At 41.6% G+C, this 24,377-nt stretch overlaps 1 pseudogene; it reads right to left on the minus strand.

Annotated features, from left to right (window-relative positions):
- Window positions 1–345: 345 nt before the first annotated feature.
- Window positions 346–22,885, minus strand: LOC147309125 (uncharacterized; annotated as a pseudogene).
- Window positions 22,886–24,377: the final 1,492 nt, after the last annotated feature.

Here is a 24,377-nt window from a genome sequence, read left to right on the forward strand (position 1 = left end):
CCAAAACTAGGCAACTCACGACAAAACATTCTAGATGGATAAACAGCAAGCCAATGTGTGTCACTGCAGGGTATGCAGGTGTGTTGAGAGAACGTACCCAAAAGCAGACAAGGAGAGAGAGAGGACACTGAACTTAAAACAAAAGCGAGCCTTTATTCTGGCTGATGGCAGGAGTAAAAGAAAACAATGACAACGTGTACAGCAAATTTTGATGTGATCTGTCCCTCTAACGCTAAACACAAACCTTGTTTTCAACAGAAGTTAAAGATGCGGTCATTTTCAAAGAATTTTAAACAATAAAGAGTCCTTGTGAAATCTGAGCTAACATACAACTAAACCATCAGAAAATTAAATTTGTGACTGCTTGTTATACGGCTGAATATATCAAATGCTTCAATGACAAAATGAAACAAGACAGAATTTATGAACTCAAGGATAATCATACAAATAACAATTACAGCTGTAACCATTAGTACACTCATCAAGTTCAAATGATGTCCATTTCAAAGTAATTGCTGGAAAGGACATTGTCGAACTCTGTGCGAAATTCAGGATAAGAACTGTAAGTGCATGGCACTTTAAGGGTAGCTCCACAGGTGTGAGCAACAGGCCTTCTGTTGAGCCCAGTTTCAGCATTAAAGCACACCAAAATTTTGTCAACACATATCACAGAAGATCCTGTGCAGAAGCGCAGGATTTTTTCAGCTTTGGTTTCATCAGCGTTTTTAACATAACGCTGAAGATGGTTAAACTTTGGCTCTTGGAGAATGGCCTTATGAGCCATTGTTTCAATGGCAGGCTGCATGTTGTTCTTAGGTGGTAGGAAGTGGGAACCCATCCTTGTAAAAGGTCAAGCAGGTCCTCTTCATCATTTTCATCCATTGTGCCTTGGAGAGCCTTCTCAACAGCTGATCTCTCAACAGGAGGGAGATAGTTGAGAAACGATGCAATCAGAATGTCTACATCAACTGAGTCCATTCCGTGGATGCAAGCTAAAATGAAAGCCCTTGACAGCCTCACTGGAAAGACACCGTGGTCTAGTAAGCCTTTCACCCATATCTGCCCAACTGCTTGCCATTCAGCCTCACTAAAGTCTGGCCTCAAGCCTTGGAACTCGTTCATTTTCACCTTCACACTGTTCCAAAAATTGCTCCCAAAATGCAGTGTAAACCTCCCTTGACACCCCAGCATCATCAACAGCATTTTCATTTACAAAGTTCATCTTTAAAGTCTCATTCAGAATGCGACTGTCCATAAATACAGCCAAAAGATCATCAACAACTTTTATCCTGCGAATTGATACATGTAGGGGGCTCTGTGGGTCTCCTGAATTTGATGGGGAAAGTTGGTTGCTTGAATCTAAAGGCAAACCTTGTGCGATGAAATTCAGTCCATGGTCCTGAGTAAAAGACAAAACATGCACATTCCATAAGAAATGCAAATGAATTGTACAGATTACACAATATCAATGTTCTGAAAAAGTTTGAAATTTATTTGTCTAATTTTAGTGGGCTGTATATTCCCAAACATGGTTGCACTGACAATTTATCTATAACATTAATATTGTGGCCTGATGGATGTCCTTGTATGCCTCACAGAAAATTATACAAGTGTTCTTTACATGTATGAGAAGACTCCTGTGCAAAATAGGTAGAGAACACAATAGTGACACCAAAACAATGTCTCACTGCTGTGTTATGTAAATAATTTTATTTCAAGACTAAATTTCCTGTTTAATCTTATCTTAATGTAAAACACTGGAATTTTCTCTGTCAACTGACAATATCCTTTTAATTCAAATGGACCCACAAACTGCCATATCCTCCGAAAATAGCATGAAATTTTGGCATCTCTACAGTATGTAAAGGTAGGTGTTTATGGTTGCCTGAATTGATTCATGTTACCTGTGCAATCTGGGGTGCTTCCTCCTGTATTGACTGCATATGGGGTGTGGGCAAGCCATTAGCTGAAGACAATGGTAGCAGGAAACCATCCATAGGTAATCCATTTGTGTTGGCATTCTGAGAAGGAAGTATGGCATTAATTGACAACAGACACCTGGGGCGATTGTGGCTCAAGAGTTGGGAGTTCGCCTTGTAATCGGAAGGTTGCCGGTTCGAGCCCCGGCTCGGACAGTCTCGGTCGTTGTGTCCTTGGGCAAGACACTTCACCCGTTGCCTACTGGTGGTGGTCAGAGGGCCCGGTGGCGCCAGTGTCCGGCAGCCTCGCCTCTGTCAGTGCGCCCCAGGGTGGGTGTGGCTACAATGTAGCTTGCCATCACCAGTGTGTGAATGTGTGTGTGGATGGGTGGATGACTGGATATGTAAAGCGCTTTGGGGTCCTTAGGGACGAGTAAAGCGCTACATAAATACAGGCCATTTACCATTTACCATTTTAACCCTTCAAGATTAGAAGACTCTTCTTCAATCTTCTACCTTGGCCTATTCCAAATCATGAATGTTCTTAAAAAGTCTGCAAAATATGTCAATAGGTCTTAAGAAATAGAACAAAAATACACCTCTTTATTTTCAGCCTACATGTCTCACTTACAAGAGTAAAAAAACATATTACAGTGGAATTCCACATGTTTTTATCATATCTTCATGTACTTCTTACTACTTAAAATGTTGTATTATTGCTGCAAAAAAATCAAGTTTTAAACAAACAAGAGATGAATTCTGATTAATAGAAATCGAGCAAGTGTTTCACAGTACTGTAGGTTATTTCTTTTAAGATCCAAAAGAATATTACAGAAAATAACACACATGCTTAAATTTTGTCCAAGCAGGAATGCATGATCAGCTTTTTTTAAATCAGAACTATGCAAGTTACTGAATTTGATTATTAATAAATTTCCATATTTTGTCACACTTAAACCATATCAACCACAACTGTCCATGGTCTTACCTGTCTGAGATCCTCACTGTTGACATAATTCAGGGTTATCACGACTGTGTCATCACCATCTGCTCTGACAAGATCCTCTTCAGGATTCCATACAACCGTATCCGCTTCGTCTATGTGTGGAAAACGAAATTCAAAATCTTCTGGAAGTTTGTCCCAGGACTCTAGTTTGAAGGATTTGTTAGGAACTATACTGGTCAGATCAATAATTTCAGAGCAGTGGTCAGGGAAATCATGATCACTTGAGTCAGTCTGCTGCCGCTTCCCACGACAGTGTTTTTAATGTCTGTTGGGGTTGAATGCATATGATGGGATTTTCCTGGACTTTGTGTTGTCACTGCCTCACAGAGTGATTTCAGTTTTTTTGGATTGTGTTCCATCTGGAAATTGTGAATCTGTGAACCAGAAAACAAACACAAGACACAAACGAAAATAATTCAATTATTTTTTCAGCAGCCAGTCATTTTGTACATGTTAATGAATACAAAGCTGTAAGTCTTTCACAGATGTATTAAATGTACCTTACCATACAAGTCAACAACAAATTCCTGGAATAATTTCATCCTACAGAAGTGCAAATATTCGTAGATGTACATAAAGCACTTGAATAACTCTTTATTGCAGTTACACAGTCATACCTAGTACAATAGTACAACAAAATTAGAAAATGTCGCATGTTACCACCGAGCACTACTAAACACAACAAAATACAGTAACTTTAAAGTGATCATTATTTGTAATTAGAGATGGACCGATCCGATATTACGTATCGGTATCGGTCCGATACTGACCTAAATTACTGGATCGGATATCGGAGAAAAATAAAAAATGTAATCCGATCCATTAAATATCACGAAAGCACCTCACAAAACTTGCAACACGCCGTAACTCACCTCAGAACGTTAGCACGTCGGAGCAGTATGCATCACGTGATAGAGCGGCTGTGGCATGCGGGACCTGTGGTCTGGATAGCATTTGGAGCTTCGCTAGCAACCCGGCATTTCATCTCCGACAAAATTATCCCCGAGAGAAGTAAAGCAAGTGTGTAAGTCCATCTCTGAATGTTTGTAAAGCATTCCTGCGTTAAGCTTAAACGATATATGGAGCGACTGCCTCTTCTTGCTGCTACTTCAATCATGAAACTGATTAATGATCAGCTGATCGGCTTTTCTGTCGCGAGTCCGTGTCTCTCTTGTTTGTTTTTGGCCCTCTTTGCACCTAGGGTTGCCAACCGTCCCTTAAAAAACGGAATCGTCCCGTATTTCGAAACAAAAGTACACGTCCCGTATTGAGCTAATAAGGGACGCACTTTGTCCCGTAATACAGTGAGAATCAAAAGTAGTCTATAAATGTTAATGGAATTAACGCTTTGTTTGAAAACATAATTCCCAGCCCCTCTCCTGCTTTGTGACCAATGAGCTGACAGCACACTTATGACAATTCGAGTATGACAATTCAGATTACCGCTCATCTCATTGGTCGAGGAAAGGTCGCTTACAGAGAAAATACCGGAAGACAACAGATGACCACAACAAGAAGCATGGCCAACAGGGAAACAAACGCTGACACTGCGGTGCAAGTCTCGGACGACAGTACACCTAAAGCTGGGCAGACACTGTGCGATTTTTTTTCATTCACGTTATTCAGCTCCTGCTCAAACTGTACGATTGACTCACAGGGGTTAGAAGTTGGTAGGTCACGATGCAGGTCTCACACTATACCGCCCGATGCTCTGATGAGACCTGAGTGCTCACACTGTGCCTCCATAAAATGAAGGTTATAACAGAAATTCTGTCGCTCGCTCTCCCTCTCTGTCTTTCACTCACACAGACACCCCACCACCATCAACTTTGCTAAATTGAAAAACATTGATCAGGCAGCTGTGATTAAGCAGCAGTGTAAATCAAACTATTTTCACGGTTGTTGTGGTCGTGATAATTTTGTGATGCCACATCGAAAAGGCTCGGATGAGCTTTCCAAAGTTCTACAAGTTGTGCCTCCATCGCTTGGGTCCAGATCACACGCCGCACAGCCATGCTGCTCCATCTTTTTCACCGACGTTTACGTGTTAGCGCGTGAGCGGCTGTGTTGACACCCTCACGACCGATTGATGATCGGGAGCTGGTCGTGAGGTGTTAATCGCTTCTCGTTACCCCACGTATACTACACGATGCACGATGAAGGCCAAAATCGGGCCGATCACCAAATCGGTCGCACGACTCAAAAATCGGCTCAAAATGGGCCAAAAATCGCACAGTGTAAGCCCAGCATTGGAGCAGCAATGTTTGTTCGCTCAGAGAAAGAAAAAAAGGCTGCAAAAGTACAGAGAGGAATGGGAAAAGGAAAACACCTGGCTGGAAAAGTGCACGATAACACCTTTAAAGCGCACTGCACTGTGTGCCGGCGCACTTTTTCCATAGGCATGCTTCTAGTGGTGGGCACAAGAAGAACATGAGGGGTGTGAAAGCTCAGGGAACCCTTAACCATTTTTTTGTCCACCAGGCCACGGCAGAAGCAGATATGGTATGTAAACATTGGTTTGTTTTTTTAAACCCTCTGGTTAAGGTTATTATGGGCATGTGCAGTGAATATCAGCGCTATGTGGCCAGAAGTGTGATAATATAATTTATTTTGTGTAATAAACAACTGCAAGGATAGATGATTACAACAAATTGATGACTAATACATAAAAGTAATACATAGATGAATAATGATGATGAGTTATGATGCGTAATCATGGCAACAAGCGGGTTTACAAACAGGAGCAGCTGATTAGCATTAGAAAAGCTGAAATAATACCTCAACTGAAGCCAATTGTACTATATGCACTATATGTGCACAGTTACAAGAATATTTTTCGTTCTATTGCTTTCTATTAATTTATATAATTTTAAGTTAAGCAGGACAGAGTTCTTTTAAAGAAAGATTTACTTATATTCTCAAAAGTTAAGCATGACAGGCTTCTGTTTAAGAAAGAGACCTGTTTTACTGTGTTAATGTTGTCATTTTGAGCTAAAAATAAATGGCTAAATGATCATTTGTTTCCCATATGGTCATATCACAAAGAATATGCATCTGCTTAAATCAAATTCAAGTCAAATGGTTAAAAAATAATTTCACACACAAAAAAAATAGCTACCACACTGGGAAGGGTGAAGACAACTGGGTTGCCCGGCCCTGGCCACGAGGTGTCCCTTATTTATTTTTCAGCGAGTTGGCAACCCTATTTGTACCAGAAAGAGGAAACCAGCGGATAAACAACAGCAGCACATTTAAGCTTGATAAGCTGTTGTTAGAATTTATTTAATATTACTTTCTACACCAGGATCTTTTTCTACGTAGCTGACGCTGGTAACTGTGCAGGGGCGGATCTAGCAAAGTTTAGCCAGGGGGGCTGTTAAGGTTCAAAATTGAGGAAGGAGAGTACAAACCACCCATGGTCCAGAAGGTCTTGGTCAAACAATGATTTTAATGAACACACGTGTGGGAAGAACACTCTGTACGCCGACAGCAAGTGATCTCCAACTTAATCAAAGCATGAACAGATATTTTATAGCATCAGGGTTTGATTTACTGACGCCCCTTCATGCGTCACAGATACATTTTATACATAGATCAGATCAACACCACAATGGCTTTTAACCCAGAAGATCATCTTCTATTTTCATGGCTGGTACTTTCCGTTCTTGTCTTAAAGTAAATTGTTCCTCTTTCTTGCCGAGACAACAAGGACGGTTCCTCTTTTACCGAGACACTTTTGCAGTTACAACCAGACATGACTAATCTCTCCTCTAAATAAATCTAACTCATGTGTGTGTGTGTGTTGACCTCACATGCTCTTTCTCAATTCACCTGTTGCACTTCTGACCTTTCACCAGACCAGAGGCTCACTGAGACTATATGTATGTCTTCTACTAAATAAATGTTTTAACCAAGAACCTCTACTAAAACCTTAATACAAGAATATGAACATATAAAAGATATTAAATTGAACTGTTGTGTAAGCATGTATTGCAATTCCTTCTATGTTCTAGTTTTCCCTCAGCATGGATCATCTAGACACTCTCACTAGATGAAGCTTAAGACCATTAATGAACCTGAACATCAACTCAAATAAGCACAGATATGCAATATGTATAAAATAGTTATAACTGCATCTGAAATACAAGGTCAACATAATAACTGTATGCATAACATCTTAAGGCCTTCTTAAAGCTATCTGTTACATTGTTAAAGCCTCGTCTTAGCCTGCTGCTCAAAATAACTTTCACTTCTGCAAAACTCTCCAAGCCTGTTTCCTGTCCTGTTACTTTTAGCCTTTCTGAAAGACACACACTGTTCAACCCCTGAATGCAATATAAACTCCAGATTATATTATTAATGCAATGGTAATAATGATGATTATTTAACAATAGCAGTAAAATAATTTCCCTGCTCCACACTCCCTCTCTCGACCTCTGGAACACCAGAGGTCGCAATACATTGTGTCCTCGCTCAGACCCTCTCTAGCCGTCCTCTGGCTCAACCAGCTCCCATTCGAGAACACTCCATGTGTAAGCTTAGGTTTTCTCAGTCCCTCTCTGGTGGTTCAGCAGGCCTCGAGATCTCCAGGATCCTCGCCCCTCCTGTGGTCGCCGAGATCTTCTGTAAAGGAAACAAAACACCTTTTCCTGCACCTCCCTAACTTATCCTATCTGGGACTCTTTAATCAAAAGCCTGATCCTAATTATCTTCTTAACTTATTGACTTGTATTTATGTATATTCTTCAACGTTACTCATCACTTTAAAACTCTTTAAGCCCTGCTTTTAGGTCCGGTTGCTCGCTCTATTTTCCCTATATGATCATCAACATCCTGTACACACAAGCTGTCCACCTTTTTAACAAAAAATCATTAGAACCAGCCTATTCTACTAAAAGCTCCAAAAGAAAAACAACCACTTTAATCAATTAAGTTTAAGCATATAAGCAATTACTCCTGTATACATTTCATCATAGCTAAATGCTGCCTTGAAACAACTCCTGTGTGTTAACACTAACTTCATTTTAAAACCTCACATTTCCTATGTTATCACCTGTTTTTGGTATAGCCTTTTTATTTCATTTGCTCCTTTTAATGTAACAATACCTTCTAATTCTAATTTATCAGACTTAACCAAAATATATGCTTTCCTTCCTCTTTGGTCCTTCTTTAAGTTCAGTCAAAAAGCTAAATGAATTTGAGGCCTTTTGCCTGGAATCAATACTGTCATGTGTGTTTCTTAACTCTGTGTCTGTAAGCGTGCAATCCTTCAATAACTTCAATAACTCATATCAAAAAATGCAATATGTATAAAAATCATTTCTATTTACAAGCTCTCCCCTTTATCCTAAAAATACCTCCTATATAATATCTGTATGTGTAAGCCTACATTATAACCACTACTTCTAGAAATCAAAAAGAAATCAAAGCTGTTCTACTCCTTCAACCCTCACTAATTTTCCCTCTAAGAATTATTCACAGCTTTGAAAAACCGGCATTGTATCTTCTAAACAGGATTCAGTTCTGTCATGGTCCTGGGCCATGTTGGCCCAGTATTCTTGGTTCCTTGTATTTTCGCTCCTTATTTAGGCCAGGTTTTCTGAGGTGTCCTGTTGTGGTGTTCCCTAAGTGTTTTTTTTTTTTTTTTTTTTTTTCCCTTTGTGACTCTTACCCCCTTGTGCCCCTCTGTGTATTTATGAGCTCTCGTCTCTCTTTGTGTTTATTCCATGTTTCCCCCAGCCTGTTATGTCTGTGTTCTCCCCGTGCTCTCTCTCCTCCTGTCTGAACCTCTGTGTACTTCCTGTTTTACTTTGACAGTCTCTCGTCAGTATGCGTAATGTTGTGTTCACTCCTGCCCTGTCTCGTTATGTTTATCAGTGTCACCTGTGTTCCCCACCTGTGTGTAATCTCCCTGTGTTCTCTGGGTGTATTTAAGTTGTGTCTTCTGTTATGGTAGTTGCTGGTTCGTCTGTGTTGTTTCCCCTCGGTCTCCCTGCGTCTCTTGTGTATTTCCCCGGACCTCCCTGCATCCTCGTTTCTGGTTTGTGTTATTAGCTTACCCAGTTTAGGTTTCCGGTTTCTTATTTTTCCACCAGTGCTGTTTTGTGCCCACCGTTGTAAATAAATATTCACCTGCACCAGAGCTGCCGCCTTTTGGGTCCTTTTCTACAACTCCACATGGCTTGCCCCGCAAACCGTGACAAGTTCACTTTAATCCTTTAACCTTAACTTAAAAATAACAGTTTCAGTTTTACCATATCCAAATGATCAAAAACCCAAAAGGTCCTGAAATGATCCTAAATTATTAAACAATTAAATTATTAAACCCTAAACCCCCCTTTATCTTGATACATTTCATGTGTCAAGATACTATACAAAACTTAAAAATGCTCAGTTTCCCCACTCATGATCCAATCTATGTCATAGAAATAAACTTAAAACAGAACAGTTATCAGTCATGTGTTTCTTCAATTAATGGTAACTGAGTTACATCAAAAATATTTCCCCTTTAGCATTTGGCATTCTCCCAACAATATACTATAATCCCATAATCTAACCCCACTTAATAAAACAAAACAGAAATTTTCTCTGGTAAAAGCAAATTGTTTGTCCACATGTATTCATCCACACCTTCATCCAGTCACACATTCACTCCATATTTTTGCTAATAGTGGAGCTTCCCGCGTCAGATTCTCCACCCTCAGCAAAATGAGCTCAGTCATTTTTTATTTTCCATAGGAAAATATTTCTTTATGCTTTTGGACTGGATTGACTCGCATAAAATCCTTTTTACAGGGACTTACGACCTGACTAGTCCCCAGGTAGCTTTCTCCTCAGCCAATTGTAATCTGGAAAGCCCCCTTATATTTACTCTTCCCGAGAATTTTCAGCGCCGTTATTCACTGTTGCAGGCCTCCTTAAAACAGAAATGAAAAAATAGAGCTGATTATTAGCTCATGAGAACACAAAACAAAATCACCTGACAGGTTTTCTTTAAGTGCACTGTTACAAAATAATGGGCCCAATTTTAGACATGTCCATGTTTCCTAAAACTCCCTCTATTAAAAACAAAAACAACAACAACCCGAACCTAACTGACAGAATCAACCCATCACCACAACAACCTCAACAACCTTAAACACACAAAAGTTTTGCCACCACATAATTTCACCTCCTCAATACACCGAAAGTCTCATTAAAACCACACAATTTGCACACAAAAATCACCCCCTTATGCTCTGTAACATACTTCAATTCAGCATAAAACATAACCCCCCTTACAACAACATATCACTAAACTATAAATTTCCTACCCAAATCTGTACTTCTCTTCTCTGCTATGCTTCCTCTTCTGAAAGTCACTTCCTCAGTCACTCACACATACACACAGGAAGTTCCTTCGTCACCACTCACTCCAACTAATTTGCATACTGAGTCATCTCTCAAGAAGTTGCCGTAACAAGAGAAACATATGTATAAACATTACCACCTTATTAAATTATTTTATTTCTTTCTACAGTGATCACTGGTTTTGATCACTTAGTACGAGAGAGCACTCCTAAGTCACTCTTTTAAAACTACTTTAATCACTTTTTGTTTACATAACTCACTCCCTTTGTCATATGGCTTCTTCTATTCCTCAATTACAAACTCAAATGCATTTTATTAAACATTCACACCATTGTATCATTCATACAAAATAGCAAGCTGTTCTTCATTGCATATGTTTGTGTTCTTAGCCAGGTTTAATCAGTGTCTATGCATTAAACTCCATGAGCTTGTCTTGTCTTTATAAGGTTAATGCATTTTCTGTTTGTGTATGTGAATTTGCATATGTTGCTTTTGCAGTGTGTCAGACTCCTGCACAATTCTCCACTCAAGCCGTCAGTTGTCTTTCCCAAATTTGCTAACCCAAATTTTAAGTTCCCACCTTATTAACAGCATTCCTGCTCCTCAGCCAGAAGTTAGGGCCCACTTGTCAGGTTTATGGAGACATGGCGCTGTGAACAATTCAACCAGAAACTTGCCTTGGCATGTCCAGTCAAGTTAACCTACAGGTTTCTTCCGACCGCTGCATGGGGAGAATTGATCCAGGTCTCTTTCGCCCCTAAAGAAACACAACTGAGACATTTTCATTATTATCATAAGTACTTAAACTACCCGTTTCCCTCTCCCTGGTCAGAAATCCCAACTTATGTCATGTATATACGTGTAAGCAGGTCTTCATTGCTTTTCCTATGTATTTTGTTAATGTTCAGTGAGTGTAAGCTGCTTTCTTCATTGCCTCTATATGTTATAGTCAGGTTTAATTCATGCATCTTTTCCCTGATTTCTTAATTCAAAACTATCTCACTTCTGATTCTTTCCAGAAATAATTTCACATGTAACACTTTGTCTATGTATGTTTTCTATTCTTGTTTACCTCTTTGTTTGTGACGGTGGACATCTCTAAACCATCATGAGTTCAGGCTTTCATTTCAATCCAATTACACCCTGTATTCTCACAGTCGAACTCGTCCGGCTTCGCCTCTCACTGGTCACTGTCCTCTTCTCTCAGTGTCCTTTTGTCTTGAATTCCAGCAAACACAGTCTGTTTCTTCTCTGTTTCTCTTCAGTATTTTCCTTTTGGATCAAGTCCCAGCCTGGCAAAATACCACATTCAGTGCCTTTAAACAGTCATGTCACACTGTTCTTACCAGCCTGCTGTCCACCGTGCATGTTTCATCACGTGGTTTCTTCTTTTCTGTTGATCCTCTCAGTCATCTCTTTCAAGATTACTCCAAGCATGGCAAATCTGACAATCAATGTCCAGTGCTTTACCACCGTTCATTATCCCACTGTTCAACTGCCCAGCCTGTAATTTACAGTACATGTTGCACCGTGTGCTTTTCCATGCTGCTGCTGGTCCCGTCAGTTTGGTTTCAGTGTTAACGAGTCAGTTGCACTGTCTTTTGGCTGCTGTTAATTCTTGAAGTCCACGATGTTCTGTCGGTCTTCATCAGGAGATTAACTGTCCTTTGAGCTTCTTCTCAGGATGGGGACAAGTGCGAGGTCAAGCTGTAAAATTTTAAGCCAAAATCTGGCCTGTTTTCTCCCAATTATGCTACTCTAGTGGTTTTGGCGCCGTACTCAAAATTCCAGGTTGAGAGAAGTCCACCTTTATTTATCTGTAATCTGTGTTGACACACTAAAACATACAATTAATATCCTTTTCATTTCTTTTCTCAAAACCTCCATTCGCTTTATCTGCCTAGAGTTTAACTCATCTGTTTCTCTCTCTGGGTGCTCACTCGTCACAGTCACTTCCTTTTATGCGCATGTAACTTCCTGTCACACACACACAGCTTCTCAGAGCAGCTCAAGCTGCTTTTCTGTTTCTGCAGGCTAATCAAACTTGTTTTGTATTTACAATCTACAAACCCTCTGTAATTCTACTAACTTTTGATCTAAAATGTAGCATCATTCACACAATGATTTCATAATCCTCTCACACATACACCTTTTAAATAAACTAAACTCTTATAACATCACTCATGCATCTCTTAAATTAAAAACACTTTCAAACTTTAAAACATCCTACTTTACATCACATCAAAGAAATACCTCTCACACCTTTATTCATCATTCAAAACCTTCTAGTCACCGCATTCACACACTTAAAGTGTGACCAGAGTTGAGGAATATAACTCAAAACACACTTTCCTAAGAGTATTTTAGACATGCTTGTCATAATCAAAAAGAGCAAGTAAAAAACAAACAAACAAAAAATTGAAACCTCCATTAATTCTCACCGCACACACAAGAAATTAAAAATAAAACACACCAGCAACTATTGCTGGAGAGAAGTTACTACTGAAAGTAATGTGTTAGTCTTAAGTATATACAGTGCACTCAATATATTTATATATCTGCATCCAAACTCAGTCAATTACTATACATCCACTACGGCAACTCAAAACTTTATTTATAGTCCTCTAATAAACATAAATGGCATCTTAAACACACACTCTACAATGTTTGCAGCAGTATTTGTAAAACCAACTGTGGCTTAAACAGTTCACTGCTTACTAATTTACATTTTCACACTCACACACACACATCTAAAAATAGCAGCAGGCAGTCAGTGCATTACTGACTCGACACACAGAGATCTCTCACACCAAATTTTCTTATTCTATATTACAACGACGTCTTATATTTACAACCACTGTCAGATCTGTCAGCTTTAGCGCCTACACAATTTCGACAAATTTAAAATAACCGCCCAGCGGATAAACTCCCTGAGTTTTTTGCGACCAATTAACCAGTATCAAGACTTTAACTGTTTCTGGCCTCATCTCTAAAATCCCTAACTCAATTTAAAAGCGTCAACCAACCCAAACTTTGCCTGAAGCTCTATTTTTGGCGTTTCACAGCCAAGGCTTACCCCGAAGTTTTAAGTTAAAGTTACACGCCCGAAGTCCAACTTCTCCTGTCCAAATAAGCGCAGGTACCGTTCCAAACGGTAAGGAGACTCTAACTCCTAGCTTCATTCCAGGATGCCCTGTACCCCACAGTTAAGCCAAACTGAACTAACCCTGTTCGCCGACAGGTCAATGTCGCGCGTCCACGACAAGGAGGGAGCATAACCTCCGGGCTCTGCGCTTCCTAGCAGACTCGAACTGCCGTTCTAGAATAATTTATAATACTTTGAAACAACAATCAACACCCAAAACAAGTGTATAACTGAGGCAGATCGACCCTGATGGACAATGGGGACTCTAACCCACAAATTGACCAACAAAGGTCTGACCTAATGACCAACCGGGACTTTAACCCACAAAATGACCAAATACCCTACCAAACTACTTGAGACTCTAACTCAATTTCTTTGGGACTTCAACCCAGTATTTAAACTTTTCCTGGCAGACTCTAACTGCTTTAGCAGACTTTACTGCTTTCATTTCTTCTTTCTTCTTAGCAGAACTCTAACTGCTTCAACTCATGAGATTTTTCATCAAAATCAAAACAGACATCCACCAGTAACTTCAGTGAGTAGACTTAAATTTTATCATATCCAATTTGGCACACTTTTGGAAATAATTCAACAGGTAGTGCCTTACCTTTTGGATAAGCCGGCTTATGCCCACTCACTTCGACCACTGGAATTCATGTCTGCCCGTCAGACCACCTAAGACCAAATTTCTCCATCTACACCTCCAATTCTCCCTCCTCAACCACCGGACGAAGCCCCCAAATGTTAAGGTTCAAAATTGAGGAAGGAGAGTACAAACCACCCATGGTCCAGAAGGTCTTGGTCAAACAATGATTTTAATGAACACACGTGTGGGAAGAACACTCTGTACGCCGACAGCAAGTGATCTCCAACTTAATCAAAGCATGAACAGATATTTTATAGCATCAGGGTTTGATTTACTGACGCCCCTTCATGCGTCACAGATACATTTTATACATAGATCAGATCAACACCACAATGGCTTTTAACCCAGAAGATCATCTTCTATTTTCATGGCTGGTACTTTCCGTTCTTGTCTTAAAGTAAATTGTTCCTCTTTCTTGCCGAGACAACATGGACGGTTCCTCTTTTACCGAGACACTTTTGCAGTTACAACCAGACATGACTAATCTCTCCTCTAAATAAATCTAACTCATGTGTGTGTGTGTGTTGACCTCACATGCTCTTTCTCAATTCACCTGTTGCACTTCTGACCTTTCACCAGACCAGAGGCTCACTGAGACTATATGTATGTCTTCTACTAAATAAATGTTTTAACCAAGAACCTCTACTAAAACCTTAATACAAGAATATGAACATATAAAAGATATTAAATTGAACTGTTGTGTAAGCATGTACTGCAATTCCTTCTATGTTCTAGTTTTCCCTCAGCATGGATCATCTAGACACTCTCACTAGATGAAGCTTAAGACCATTAATGAACCTGAACAGCAACTCAAATAAGCACAGATATGCAATATGTATAAAATAGTTATAACTGCATCTGAAATACAAGGTCAACATAATAACTGTATGCATAACATCTTAAGGCCTTCTTAAAGCTATCTGTTACATTGTTAAAGCCTCGTCTTAGCCTGCTGCTCAAAATAACTTTCACTTCTGCAAAACTCTCCAAGCCTGTTTCCTGTCCTGTTACTTTTAGCCTTTCTGAAAGACACACACTGTTCAACCCCTGAATGCAATATAAACTCCAGATTATATTATTAATGCAATGGTAATAATGATGATTATTTAACAATAGCAGTAAAATAATTTCCCTGCTCCACAGGGCCGATAGGGCATTAACAGGGAAAAGGGGGCACAAAGACATACCTTTCTTTCTTATTCTCATTTAAAATGTCTAGCTTTTAATAAATAATTATCTGACACCCAAAGTTTTAATTTGATGTAAAATGAATAGAAGTCAATTACTGTATATAGTGACTATTAAGTCTAATATAAATACCCTAGTAAGCTATAGTACTTTTTCCTTTGGAAAGGTACCATCTGTGCAGTCTGCAATTTTGTTGAAGAAAGATGTTGAATCTATTTAATATTTCTTGAAAAATAATTGATTTCTGTGCATTTTTTTTCACACTGCATCAAATTAAGGTTGATTACGTCGATTAAGCATCATGAGGGGGAGTGTGAGGGGTGGTTCCCTATTTTTTATTTATTTATTTTTGTTGTTGCTGGGAGTTGGAACCCTATTAGTTAGGTTGCTTAATATTTACGCTAAGTACTCTTTAAAATACCAGAATAGGGAGGATGGTGTAGGTTTAAGTTTATTAGATTGATCAGTATTGCTGAACTATTAAATTTTTTTTTTGCATACAGGTATAACAGAATAGCTTTAGGGTAGTTGTTGTTTTAAACTTGAGTATGAACTTATACAAAATGCAGCAAGATATTTAAAAAACAGTTTTGTCGATTAAAAAACACTACATCGGATTCATATCGGTATCGGCAGATATCCAAATTTATGATATCGGTATCGGTATCGGACATAAAAAAGTGGTATCGTGCCATCTCTATTTGTAATAATAACTTTCTTATTTTAACAAACCTGTTTGCCAGTGTCACTGTCAGATGAATCCCCATGTTCAAGTAGATCTGGGACAAAATCATCTGTCTCACTGTCAAATCCAAGTAATGTCACCGGTGAATCTTCTTCAGTTATGCTGACAGAAAAATCCTCTTCAGATGAGGACTGAACTGTTAACGGTGTTTCATCTTTCGTGCAAATGTAAAATCTCAGGAGCTTCAATTTGGTTTGTTCATAAAGTTTGCCAACAGGGTCATCTAAAGCAATCGGATTTCTTTTAAAATCACAGACATCAATGACAAAGTCTTCAACTCTCCCTTTTGGTGAGTACCCATCTGGAAAAAACAGGTCCTTTCCCATTTCCAAAATCTTAGCTACAGTTGTAGTTTTTTCCACAGTTGCAAGTCTTGTTCCTCCACCATTTCTGGTTCTCACTTGACGGTACTCATTACTGCTTAAATGAAGCCATCCGATTTCTATTTTTCTGCAGGTCTTCTCTCCTGCAGTATTTAAATGTCTTGCCATCCCTTCACTTTGCTTGTGGAACACACCTGATGAACCACACAGCACTCCTTTGGTTTTTGATCTTACTTTCCGTGCCGCAATTTTATCTCTTAGGTTCTGCAGAAGAGTCTCTTTATCTGTGCTGTACTTAGTTTGTTGACAGAAGGACTGGACAGCTACTCTGTCACCATATGTCCTTATGTATTTTGCCATTTGTCCATCAGTCATGACGGACAGCACTGCCTTATCCACCTGCAGACATAAAACATTAGAGAAATGCTATTAATATACTTTTATTCTAGGAAGCCACACTAGCACACATGGAATACTAACTGTATTAGAATAGAGTTCTTAATCACTGTTCATGATCATTATCAAAAGTTACTCTGTCAACTTCTATCTTATTACTTTACTGTTGTTGTGTTAGTATTGGTATCGGACATAAAAAAGTGGTATCGTACCATCTCTAATATAAATATCTACTACTATTACTATACTGATACCGATATCATAAATTTGGATATCTGTCGATACCGATATGAATCCGATATAGTGTTTTTTAATCGACAAAACTGTTTTTTTAAATATCTTGCTGCATTTGCTGCACTATATACAGTCAATTACTGTATATAGTGACTTAATAGTCACTATATACAGTAATTGACTTCTATTCATTTTACATCAAATTAAAACTTTGGGTGTCAGATAATTATTTATTAAAAGCTAGACATTTTAAATGAGAATAAGAAAGAAAAGTATGTCTTTGCGCCCCCTTTTCCCTGTTAATGCCCTATCGGCCCCCCTGGCTAAACTTTGCTAGATCCGCCCCTGCACAGTTACCAGCGTCAGCTACGTAGAAAAAGATCCTGGTGTAGAAATTAATATTAAATAAATTCTAACAACAGCTTATCAAGCTTAAATGTGCTGCGTTGTTTATCCACTGGTTTCCTCTTTCTGGTGCAAAGTGGGCCAAAAACAAACAAGAGAGACAGACTCGCGACAGAAAAGCCGATCAGCTGATCATTAATCAGTTTCATGATTGAAGTAGCAGCAAGAAGAGGCAGTCGCTCCATATATCGTTTGTTAAGCTTAACGCAGGAATGCTTTACAAACATTCAGAGATGGACTTACACACTTGCTTTACTTCTCTCGGGGATAATTTTGTCGGAGATGAAATGCCGGGTTGCTAGCGAAGCTCCAAATGCTATCCAGACCACAGGTCCCGCATGCCACAGCCGCTCTATCACGTGATGCATACTGCTCCGACGTGCTAACGTTCTGAGGTGAGTTACAGCGTGTTGCAAGTTTTGTGAGGTGCTTTCGTGATATTTAATGGATCGGATTACATTTTTTATTTTTCTCCGATATCCGATCCAGTAATTTAGGTCAGTATCGGACCGATACCGATACGTAATATCGGATCGGTCCATCTCTAATTTATATACTACGTTACTAAAAAATATTTTGCTAGTAAGGTATAAGTAAGGTAAGTTCCACCATCAAGTATTTTGTGCCATGGTGTCCATGTTACCATGGTAATGGCACAGCCAGATAACAACATCCAAATTCATGGGCTGCAACCTCTTTTTTTTTTTTTTACTTTATTTATCACATTGTCCAAATTCATGGGCTGCATCCTCCTGAGGACCCTTTTGTAGACCGATTATGTCACAGCGATGCGCCGAAGGCTATCCAAATTCGTAGACTCCTTTTTTTTTTTATTTGCACAGACATGTACAACAATTATGGCAATCTCTACAAAGATTCTATTTTAAATTCGTAAACTCCTCCGAATGCAGCGGACAAATGCGTCCTCCTTTTCACCGATTTTTTTTTTTTTAATTATTGAACTTTATTAAGAAACAGTATACAGAACATGTATACAACCAGAACAAAATTAACATATGCCAGGGGGTGTAATACAAAGAATTACAAACATTCAGGCCCCGGGGCCTCCTCCCGGTGGGACATGCCTGGAACACCTCACCCAGGAGGCGCCCAGGGGGCATCCTTGTCAGATGCCCGAACCACCTCAACTGGCTCCTTTCGATGTGGACCAGCAGCGGCTCTACTCTAGTGATGGTAAATTTGAGTCACTCACCAAAGTGAATCGGGTGTTTTGAGTCATTTGATTCACTGAGTCAGTTGATCAGAGAGTGCAAAAATTTTACATTTTCACTCAAACTTAATTTGTTTCCCTTTTCATGTAAATCCCACTGCTAAGATGAATGATTAAAAAAAAACCCAGAGAAAAAAAAGAGCAAAGACATTTCTAAAATTAAGCAATTTCCTATCCAAATTGCTTAATAAACATTTATTTTGTTTATTTTTATTTTATTAGTATTTTCCTTAAGTGTGTCAAATATATATTTTCTCATCTAAATGTCCACTGCGCTATGAGCCAGGGGGCGGTAATGCGCCTTAACATTGGTTGCCAACCAAGAAGAAGAAGAAGCTGTGAGCCAGGAGGGAGGGGGTGAGGTGAGTGATTCGCGCGCTCGCTCGCTCTATGATTCAGCACAGGAGGGAGGGGGTGAGCGAGTCCTGAGTGATTCGTTCGCTCTTTGATTCAGCACAGGAGGGAGGGGGTTAGTGAGTCCTGAGTGATTCGATCGCTCTTTGATTCAGCACAGGAGGGAGGGGGTGAGCGATTCCTGAGTGATTCGCTTATGCTTACAATTCAGCACAGGAAGGGACGGGGTGAGTAGCTCAAATGTGTTGTTAGCATGTTAGCAGCGCGATGCTACTGTGAACCGTGGAGCTATTTTGTTGATGTGAGCTTCTACTCAGGGTTTTTTGTTCCAGTTCAGAGCAGAATGCTTTTGTTACGAAACTGGCTGTTGTTTTTCCCCCCACAATTTTAATTATAAGCTAGATATATTTCTACTAATGGAATTAGTTTGCTAACAGCAACAGGGATGAGTCAGTGAGTCAGTTGGGCTTGTGAATCATGATTCACGAGTCAGTAAAGTGATTCTCGAGTATTGAACAATTCGTTCACAAATCGAACATCACTACTCTACTCTGAGCCCCTCCCGGATGGCCGAACTTCTCACCCTATCTCTAAGGGAGAGGCCAGCCACCCTTCGGAGGAAGCTCATTTCTGCCGCTTGTATCCACGAGCTCGTTCTTTCGGTCACTACCCACAGCTCGTGGCCATAGGTGAGGGTAGGGTCGTAGATCGACCGGTAAATTGAGAGCTTCGCTTTTACACTCAGCTCCCTCTTCACCACGATGGACCGGTGCAGCGTCTGCATTACTGCAGCTGCAGCCCCAATCCGTCTGTCGATCTCCGGCTCCCTTCTCCCATCACTCGCGAACAAGACCCCGAGATACTTGAACTCCTCCACTTGGGGCAGGAACTCATCCCCGACCCGGAGTGGGCACTCCACCCTTTTCCGGCTGAGAACCATGGCCTCAGATTTGGAGGTGCTGATCCTCATTCCCGCAGCTTCGCACTCGGCTGCGAACCGTTCCAGTGCGAGCTGGAGGCCCTCACCCGATGAGGCCAACAGAACCACATCATCCGCAAAAATCAGAGATGAGATTCTGAGGCCACCAAAGCGAAAGCCCTCCGCCACTTGGCTGCGCCTAGAAATCCTGTCCATAAAAATTATGAACAGAACCGGAGACAAAGGGCAGCCCTGGCGGAGCCCATCACCCACCGGGAACGAGTCCGACTTATTGCCGGCAATGCGAACCAAGCTCTTGCAACGGTTGTATAGGGATCGAATGGCCCATAGCAATGGGCCAGACACCCCATACTCCCGCAACACCTCCCACAGGACACCCCGAGGGACACGGTCGAATGCCTTCTCCAAGTCCACAAAACACATGTAGACTGGTTGGGCAAACTCCCATGCACCCTCAAGTATCTTCGAGAGGATAAAGAGCTGGTCCAGTGTTCCGCGACCAGGACGAAAACCGCATTGTTCCTCCTGTATCCGAGGTTCGACTAGCGGACGAACTCTCCTTTCCAGCACCCTGGCATAGACTTTCCCAGGGAGGCTGAGGAGTGTGATCCCCTGTAGTTGGAACACACCCTCCGGTCCCCCTTCTTAAAGATGGGGACCTCCACCCTGGTCTGCCAGTCCACAGGTACTGCCCGTGATCTCCACGCAACATTGCAGAGGCGTGTCAACCAGGACAGCCCTACAACGTAGGAGGTCCTCGAAGTATTCCTTCCACCGCCTGACAATTTTCTCAGTCGACGTCAGCAGCGCTCCGCCAGCACTATACACAGTGCAGGTAGAGCACCGCTTTCTCCTCCTGAGATGCCTGACGGTTTGCCAGAATCTCTTCGAGGCAGTCCGAAAGTCTTTTTCCATGGCCTCTCCGAACTCCTCCCACACCCGAGTTTTTGCTTCAGCCACTGCCCGAGCCGCATTCCGCTTGGCCTGTCGATACCTGTCGGCTGCCTCACAGGCTAACCAAGCCCGATAGGACTCCTTCTTCAGCCTGGTGGCTCCCTTCACCTCTGGTGCCCACCATTTGGTTCGGGGATTACCACCACGGCAGGCACCAGCCATCTTGCGGCCGCAGGTCAATGCAGCAGCTTCGGCAATGGAGTCGCTGAACATGGTCCATTCGGACTCAATGTCCCCAGTCTCCCTCGGAATGCTGTTGAAGCTCTGCCGGAGGTTTGTGTTGAAGATCTCGCGGACTGGGGCCTCTGCTAGACATTCCCAGCACACCCTCACTACGCGTTTAGGTGCACCAGGTCTGTCCAGCGTCCTCCCCACCACCTGATCCAACTCACCACCAGTTGGTGATCAGTTGACAGCTCAGCCCCTCTCTTTACCCGAGTGTCCAGAACATATGGTCGCAGGTCTGGTGATACGATTACAAAATCGATCATCGACCTACAGCCTAGAGCGTCCTGGTGCCACGTGCACTTATGGACACTCTTCGTTATGGCCAAACTGTGATTAGCACAGAAGTCCAATAACAAAGCACCGCCGTTCCTCCCAATCACGCCCCTCCAGGTCTCCCTGTCGTTACCCACGTGAGCATTGAAGTCTCCCAGCAGAGCACCCTCCAGCACCCCCCAGGGACTCTAAGAAGGCTGGGTACTCCGAACTGCCACTCGGCGCATAAGCACAGATGACAGTCAGGACCCGTTCCCCGACCCTAAGGTGCAGGGAACAAACCCTCTCATCCACCGGGAAAAACCCCAACGTACCGGCAGCAAGCCAAGGGGATATTAGAATACCCACCCCAGCCTGCTGCCTCTCACCAGGGTCAACTCCAGACTGAGACAGAGTCCAGCCCCTCTCCAGGAGACTGGTTCCAGAGCCCAAGCCATGCGTAGAGGTGAGCCCGACTATATCTAGCCGGTACCTCTCAACCTCACGCACTAACTCAGGCTCCTTCCCCACCAGAGAGGTGACATTCCATGTCCCTATTGCCAGTCTTGGCAGCCGGGGGTCAGTCCACCAGGGCCTCCGCTCCTGGCCGCCACCCAACACACAATGCACCCGACCCCTATGGCACCTCCTGCGGGTGGTGGGCCTGCGGGAGGATGGGCCCATGTCTCCTCTTCGGGCCGTGCCCGGCCGGGCCCCATGGACTAAGGCCCGGCCACCAGACGCTCGCCCTCGGGCACCCTCCCCGGGCCTGGCTCCAGGGCGGGGCCCCGGTAACCCTATCCCGGGTAGGGTAAACTGTTCCCTCGGTGTTCTTTTCATAAGGGTCTTCTGAATCGCTCTTTGTCTGGTCCCTCACCCAGGACCAATTTGCCATGGGAGACCCTACCAGGGGGCGAAAGCCCCCAGACAACATAGCCCCTGGGATCCCTGGGACACACAAACCCCTCCACCACGATAAGGTAGCGATTCAAGGAGGAGACATTAAATTCGATAAAATAAAACTTTATTAATCCCCCGGGTGGGTTCCTCCTTGGTTTTACACCACTTAATCAACGTCAAACAGAAAACTGATTAAACAGAAGTGTGAGATGGTCGAGAATTTACTCCAGTGTCGTCTTATATTTTAGATAGCAAGGAGCGGGCAGCCGAGTTTATTAAACTCCACCGAGATAGCGGTGACGCAAATCAGAAGGCTAGACCATCCAATTTCCCCAGCCGTTTACTTCCGGCCTACCCGACCTTCTGAGGACCCGGCCCACGTAGACCACGAAGTTCTCGGGAGGATGCAGCCCATGAATTTGGACACGATTTGAAATTTCAAAACATATGTGCACTTAATGAGTTATGTTTAATGAACCTGAACATATTTACAAGAATTAACATTAAAGGCCTGCATATACGACCTCGGTTTTTCAACAAGTTACTCGCCTTTTGAACCGCGGTGTTTAATGCTTTGTTGTTTATACGTACTTTGTCTTGTTGCATGTGCATGATGTCGTCGTGTGGGACCTCTCTTGACCGCAAGAAATGTTCTAAATCCTCCTCCATGTCCGCACCGTACGGAGCCCCATACCATAGCACCGCACCCTTCAACTGAAACGCTATCAAAAAAGGAGCGGGATCTTTTGCGAGATCTCGCAAAAGTTTTGCGGGATCTCGCAAAAGTCTGTCTTAATTTTTTTTTCTCCCATGTCCCCTGCGGGGCTCCGTAAGTTTGAGTACAAACAAGGGAAAATTAAAGCATTTATTTTTAAAATCAATATTTAACTCTTTCATTCTGTTTAGATCAAGTGTCCAGACATATGACAGAAGTAAAGACCCTAAATTAAATTTCTTTAAAGAGGACATGAAACACTAGACATATAAAGGCTAATTCACATCATGGAGCCGTACACTCAAAAACTGACAAAGATGTCTGTGAAGCTGAATTTAAGAAATAACTTGAGATTGTGTGTTGCACCATCTTCTGTCAGTAAGGAACATGACGTCATGTGGTTGGTTGCGGCTGATAGACTTACATTAGTTTATGTTAGCTAACTAGTGACAGAATTGATAACTTAGATGAAAATAATGACACTAAATCTAAATATCAGTTTACGGGGGTCACTTTTGTGCTGCCCCTGACTGCCACACTGAGGATATACTGTCCACTTTCACTGTCTGTCTCTAAGTGGCAGAATGTTGTTTGGCTAGCTGCACTCAAATGGAAAAATCTGCCGTAGCCACATTGTTTGGTTTGTAAAGCACTTGAGGACTGTGTGGAGGAAAGCCTGTTTGAGTCAGAAACTCTGATTCAGAATTTCTGACTCTAGATCAGAACTCTGATCAGCTGATGGGATTAGCGCTATTTTATGCAATAAAATAATCTTTCTTTTCAGTGTCTGATGGGCTATTTATACATTATAAATACATCTGTTGTTCAACATTTCTTAGAGACACATAATTGGTGGCCCAGGTCAAAACTAATGTCATTTTTAAACTAGTTTATTTTTTAAGCTAGACAGCATATGATAATTGCTTCTAGCATTCATTAATTATACAAACAAAAATACAGAGTGCCCGAGGCTACTGCATCTTTTTCAGTCAGGCCAATGGGTGTGCATTTGTAGGCTTACAAAGGTAAGTGTGCTTACCAAGTATGGCTCTGATCTGTAGAAGGTATAAGAAGTGACTTGGGTGAATGTTCGCCTCCACATATTGAGAATGTTTACTTGATGAACAATTATCATTCATTACTGCTAGCTCTCAGCCCTTCTCTCTCTCTCTCTAGTCTGTTCTTCACTTTCTCTCTCTTTCTCTCTCCTAGATGTCCTTCAGTGATCAGCATGGAGCTGTCATTCTGTCAGCACTCCATCAGCCTATTGATTCACTGATCTTTGCCCATGGACAAATGCTTGCATGCCAATTCCTGTCCAATTTTTACCTTTTTTCCTTATACTCGCATTCTCCCCAGTTCATACTCACTCTAGCTTGCTCTTTAACTTCAGTAGGTTTGGCAGGAAAGGTAAATAATCCATTCTAAACTTTGTTTTGCTGTGAC

The sequence above is a fragment of the Aulonocara sp. 'chitande type north' Nkhata Bay genome, linkage group LG18, assembly GCF_057382095.1.
Source record: "Aulonocara sp. 'chitande type north' Nkhata Bay isolate Kocher_YH1m ecotype deep benthic linkage group LG18, A_spYH_male_GT1.1, whole genome shotgun sequence".
Taxonomy (NCBI): Eukaryota; Metazoa; Chordata; class Actinopteri; order Cichliformes; family Cichlidae; genus Aulonocara; species Aulonocara sp. 'chitande type north' Nkhata Bay.